The sequence below is a fragment of the Saimiri boliviensis genome, chromosome 12, assembly GCF_048565385.1.
Source record: "Saimiri boliviensis isolate mSaiBol1 chromosome 12, mSaiBol1.pri, whole genome shotgun sequence".
Lineage (NCBI taxonomy): Eukaryota > Metazoa > Chordata > Mammalia > Primates > Cebidae > Saimiri > Saimiri boliviensis.
In genome coordinates this window covers 65,606,755-65,613,329 of record NC_133460.1, presented here as the reverse complement: position 1 = coordinate 65,613,329, position 6,575 = coordinate 65,606,755, and the positions used below count along the sequence as shown (strand labels likewise).

At 34.1% G+C, this 6,575-nt stretch overlaps 1 non-coding gene across 1 annotated transcript; it reads left to right on the top strand.

Moving 5' to 3' along the window:
* The first annotated feature begins 4,443 nt into the window (after window positions 1–4,443).
* On the top strand, window positions 4,444–4,603 carry LOC120362596 (U1 spliceosomal RNA). Its single transcript, XR_005578450.1, has one exon. It is a non-coding gene; the product is annotated as a U1 spliceosomal RNA (small nuclear RNA).
* The last annotated feature ends 1,972 nt before the right edge of the window (window positions 4,604–6,575 follow it).

Here is a 6,575-nt window from a genome sequence, read left to right as displayed (position 1 = left end):
ATAACAACAGTACCTATCTCATGAAGTTGTTATGAGGATTAAATGAGATGCTGCCTGTACTGCACTCACTAGAGCAGCTGGCTGATGCAATCCGTGCTTCATCGCTCATTATTTTCTCCTTCGTTGGTGCCTCCCAGACATAACCTTCTATAGTTAAAATACTTCAGTTTAACCCAATGTAAGTAAGCTTGGTCTAGCTTTTAAAATTTGTGAGGGCCAGGCATGGTGGCTCACGCCTGTAATCCCACCACTTTGAGAAGCCAAGGCGGGAGGATTGCTTGAGCCTAGCAGTTTGAGACCAACCTGGGCAACACGGCAAGACCTTATCTCTACAAAATATTTAAAAATTAGCTGGACATGGTGGTGCACGCTTGTGTTCTCAGTTCTCAGCTACTTGTGAGGCTGAGGTGGGAGAATAGCTTGTGCCTGGGAGGTCAAGTCTGCAGTAAGCCATATTCATGCCACTGTACTCCAGACTGGCCAACACAGTAAGACCCTGTCTCAATAAAAGAGAGAGAGAAGGTGGGCAGAAGGGAGGAAGGGAGGGAGGGAGGAATTTATATAGACACTTGTCAGCTTCCTAAACTTCAAGATCTAACTCATATTTTTCCCCAGTTGACTAATTTAAAGATGTGCTACCCTCTCAATTGCTGATGTACAGACCTATGACTCTGTATCCCTCAGGACATCCACTTATTATTGGACAAAATCTAATTAGGCAACTAAACTCAAAGGAAGTATCTAAGGAGAAGCCCACCAGCCTCCAAATAATCACTGCCTTTTCACTCTATGCATATTAAAATTTGCAATGGAAATAAGATCAGTACCATGTATATTCTTAGTTTAGAATATTCAAGTGGCACATTTCTTCAGATTTAACATGTAGAGTATTTTAAACAATAGTTGTTTGACAGAAGACACCAAACTCTTTTTATGTAGATGTTGCTTTCAGTTGCTAAAATATCAGAAATTTTAATTATATGGTGAAACATTTTCATCAGGAGCTTCTTGGAAATATCTTTTCTAATACATAAATCGACAACTTGTACTGTTTTATCTCTACTTTCATTACTGAAAATTATTTGAAGTTCCAAACAAATTGAATAGCTTAAAATTGATTAAAATTCTGGGTTAAAAAATATAAGAACTAAATTCATGCTTTTTGAACACTCTGTCCTTTTTGTTCTAGCCCACACAACTTCATCAACTCACCATTGACTGGGCAAGTGTTGTATTTGGTCTAATAGATCTGGGCATGAGCTCTACGCATGATTCCTCACAAGCATATAGAATTTCTTTTACAAAGTGAAAAGCAAAAAACCAATAAGGAAAGTATGGTATTATTTTTGTCTCTTTTGTTAAACTTGCCATATAGAGCACATGCAGTGATCAAAATTTACTCAAAAACCTGAAGATTTTCTCTAGTCATTAAAGGTGTGGAGACAAAGCTAGTTGTTAAAAATAAACTTTAAAAAAAAAAGATAAACAGCTTGTCTCTTAGAAAAGAAAAGCCTTATAAGTATGCATTATTATTCACTTAAACTGAATAGTTTTTAAGGTTACAGATCTTGTCTATGCTTTACATGGGTTCTGAAATTGATGGAACCATCTAATGAGAGATGCTAAAGAATAGAACAAATGCTGATAAAAACTTGATGCAAAGCCTATAAAGGCATAATAGTGCAATAAGGTCATATGAGCTAGTCAGCAATACCATGTTTGGAGATGAAGACAATTGGCATTAGACTTTTGGATACCACCCTGCAATATCACCTAGGCTGGAGCGCATCATCACAATCATAGCTCATGACAACCTCGAACTCCTAGGCTCAAGCAATCTTCCCACCTCAGCCTTTTGAGTAGTCATAACTATATATGCAAGCCATGGCACCTGGCTAATAACAACTTTTAAAAATAATTATTATAATGCATTTTAGTCTTGAAATTAAATACATCAAACCTATGAAAAATATTCTGAGAGTATTCAGCACAAAGTCCTCCCTCTTCTGAGTTGTATTAGAATTGCTATTACATCATTTCAACATGTAATTTCCACATTTTAACTAATGTCTGTTGTAGTTTTAAATTGCACTTAACTTTTCTCATATGTAATTTTAGCAAAATTATGCAACTACATTTATTGATGATAATAAACACAACATGATTCAAACAGAAACCAAGCACGGATATTTAAAGATCATGTATAACCTCTCTGAATGATGTAAAACAGAAAAACGTGCCATTCTGCAATGGATCCCCTGGGGCTTCCCTATTAAATGGTTCAGACCAACAAGTTGTATGTATTGATTAGGATGATAAATGAACATAGACGTCATGAATGAGGATATCTTAAAATATGCAAATAGTGGGCACCTCAAAGAGATCTACCAAGATATTTAGAATAATTTTAAAATTACACATCATGAGAAAACCGACCTCCTTTTACGTGTAAAATATATAAGAAGATATAAGGTAGCGCTCTGAAGCCGGAATCACTGCCTTCATTTTTAAGCTTATATTCTCATGACACTCATGGGAATCTTACTTCTCTGTAAGAGCTTTTTTGACTATTAGAATGTGGCTCAAATTCAATTATGCCTCCAAATAGCTACCCAGTGAGAAATCCTGTAAAATCATTTCCAAACAACCAGCTGTTATAAAACACAAAGTCCTCCCTCTTCTAATTTGTATTATAATTGCTATTACATAATTTCAACATGTAATTTTCAGATTTTAACTAATGTCTGCTGCAGTTTTAAATTGCACTTAACTTTTCTCATATGTCATCTAGGACCTATCAGTTAAAAGAGTCACGAAGAAAAGGAGTCTTTGAACATCACTATTTTTTCAGCTTCAGCTTCAGCTTTACAAATCACATTGACTGACAAGAATATTATTGCTTCACACCAGCATTTAGATGAAATTTTCTTTTAGTTCAGCCATGATGAGATGCTTATTCTCAGACATGTTTGTAATTTTTTTTACTTTCTTTACATTGTCCTATTAATCCAAATATATATTAGTAAACACACTAATAATTGTTTAATTGATTGCCATTTTCACTCCACTGCCTTATCAAAGAAAGGGAAGTTTCATTAATTTCTGGTCATTCTTTAAGAGTATCTACACATATAGTTCATCTGGTTCTCAGATATTGTCACTTGTTCACCACAGTAGAAGACTCAGAAATATCCATGACAACAAACTGGAGCCCCTACTTGCCTCAAGGGAAGAGCTGGTTTGAACACAGCCTCTCCAATGCTTTATTGCCCACCATTCACCCTCAGGGTCCATTCTGTGGCAAGACACTGCATGTTCTCAAGGCAATGATCCTGGTGAATAAATAGCCATGAGTGGCAGTATAAGTGCTAGGAAGGTGACTTCGCCCATTTGAACAATAAAATTGTATTTTAAACAAGTCAGTTTGTCTCGGAAATATTTTTTAAGGTTCTAATAGCAAAAGAGTTGAATAATGAAAATTAAAGTATGAAACACATCTCTAGAAATAAGGAAACTAGTGTGTCAGTTCCTCTCCCCAGATGGTTTGTTTAATTCTCTCTCACACTCTGAATATTCCTACTCTCAAGAAAAAACTAGGATCCTTGTTAATTAAAACATAATCTTATTAATAAGACAAACAAAGTCATCCAGTAAGTTTCCTATTTTTCCAGAGCCACGGTTTTTGTTTTTGTTTTTTTGTTTTTGTTTTTGTGAATCACTCAAATTTTATTAGTACAGCGAACAAAAACTTTCAGCTCTCCTATCACACTGTAACATGGCATTCCATATAATTGCCTTTTTGTGTTTCCATAAGTCTTGAATTTCCTCTGCTATCATGTCCATAAGCAAAGGCTATAATCCTTTAGGACTTATAACACTTGATATCTCTTAATCCTCTCTCCTAGGTTTTGCTCAGCAAGAAAAGCACCACTCATTTGTCAATTCTCAATCACGACAACCCCATTATTTTATGACAGTTAAATTTATTCTGCTGTATCTCCAATTAAATTATAAACCCTTGATAAAAAGTTTGTCTTATTCATTTTTCTATCCTGAAGTTTAACACAGTACCTGGCACAGAGCTGGCATTCCATAAGTATAGAATGAATTATACAAAAGAAAATGCAATTAAATCATAATAATGGGTAGATAGTTCTTCAGCTTTTTAAATATTTTTTTTAAATCTATAAAGCTGAAAACACTTTAGAGTTCATCTAGTTCTTCCCTTTTGTGTTTTACCTAAGAAATTTGAGGTCTAGAGAATTTACATGATTTGCTAACAAACTGCTTAATTTTGGGAACTACCCCCATTAATTCCCACATCACACTTCCTTTGTGTTCTTCATTAAATTTGAATAATCATTCAAATATTATGGAAATAAAAATTCTTTGTCTTTTTTTTTTTTTTTTTTTAGAAATAAACACTTTCTCATTAAAAACTACTCTCTGACCTGGCAGGGGAGATACCATGATGCAAAGGTGGTTTTCCCAAGGTAAGACATATCCATTGCACTCCAGATGTGCTGATCCATGATTTCCCCAAATGTGGAAAACTCGATTGCCTAATTTGTGGCAGGGGGGACTGTGTTAAAGCTTTCCTCTGACAACAAAAAAAGAAACAAAGAAAAAAAAATCACTCTTTGAGTGCTTACCAAGAGCAAGGTACTGAACTAAGCTTTAAAAGGTAAATGAAAAAAGACAATTTATCGTCCCTGAGTTCAGAGAAGTTGTCATTATTGTGGTTGAATGAGAATTCTGCTTTGACTTGTATGAGAATTCTGCTCTGACTTTCTCTTTCCAGCCATCACAATAGGAATTAAGAAAGATAACTTGGGTATTTCTTCTCATAACATTCACAAATCAGTCTCATTGTGTTTTTATGTAATAAGTGGTATAACGATTTATCTATCATTGCATATTACAGAGGAAGGAAGGAGGGCGGAAGGAAGGAAAAGGGGAATGGAGAGAGAGAGGGAGACAAGAAAGGAAGGAAGGGAGGATAAAAAAAAAAGAGGGAAATGGAGTTATTTTCTAAGTCTTAAAACAAAGACCTGGCATAGAAATTTTACTTTTGTTTCTTGTTTTAATGCTTGTATTTTTCATTATGTTCTTTTTCTATTCCCCTCCCTCCTCATTTATTTTTTTCTTATATAGATAATGGGTGATTATATTCGTAACACTGCTATTAAAATTCATGTACTTTTCCCTCTACTTGGAACTTTAGTGTAAATATAATTACTTAATCTTATTGATGTTTATTGCTCTGTTGCAATAGCTCATTTAGATGCATATTTCCTCAAATGATTTTCTTGCCTGAGATTTGGGGAATAATTAGGTTATATTAGTTTAAATCAACAAGTATTATTATTATAACAAGTATAGAATATATGGATGACAACCTTTCTGTAACGAACTTAAGGACAATTTATGTCATTTAATCCTCCCAAAGAGATAAGACATTCATTTTCATAATCTGCAAATTATAGAGGAAAAGGGATATAAAAATATAAGAATGGACTTGGAGAAAATTGCTTAACAGAACACAGTCAAAGTGAGAAAAATAATTTAAAAATCTGTGGCTACTGTAATAAGTACATTCAAGTGTATTAAACGGCCATAAAATCTATGGTATTTTAGTGGGAAATATGAGAACGATTAAAATGAGGGAATAATTTTAAACTAAGTTCTCTTGAAATTACAAACATTTATTGAAAACTTAATAGACCCTTTCTTTACAGTATGCACAAAATCAATCCCCATGGGAAAAATCAAGGTCTGTAAACCATTGTCATTAATTTTAAGAATATGTCAAATAGCTGAATTACACTTCCTTGATCATAAATATAGTTAAGGAACCTATAAAATATACATTCTAATAACCAATGCCAATGAGAAATGGCACACTATTACAGTTTCATGTTGTTCTCAATTTTTCTCTATTAAAACTGAAAGGACAATCCCTTGAAGTGAGGGCAACACCAATATATGAAACAATAATATTATTGAATAATATACTTCATTGGCAGAAGCTCATTACGATGGTAATGCAACTATTCAAAGCAACATCATTTTGCTCTTTTGTCTATGAAACTTATTAAGGTAAAATCTGATGTTAACATTAACACCCACTAGGTGAAATTATTTCCTAGAATTATAATTATGTATAATGGATAACAACTGCATTTTTAACTTAACATTTAAAAAAGTATAAAAGCATCACACTTAACCCTGTGTGCTCTTGCAGAAATAAGTTAAACTTTCAGCCACTCATCTCCTCCATTTCTAAATGGGTACAAACCTTCTATAGCAGGAAATAGATTGAGAAAACTCCTCAGACAGCAATAATGCCCTATTTAAAAGTAGTCAAGAAGCATGAAAAACTAAGTACCTTCTAGGGTGTGCAGCAAAGGGCTGTGGAGAATAATGGACCGATGAGCTACTTCCTAATGGCAGAATTGATCTAATCAAGGAATCTCTAGGAAGACCTAGCAGCATTTGCCCCGTGAGATTTCAGAACTAATGCAGACAAGTGACTGCTATGTGGTTTTCCTAGATCACTTTATTGAACAGACAAG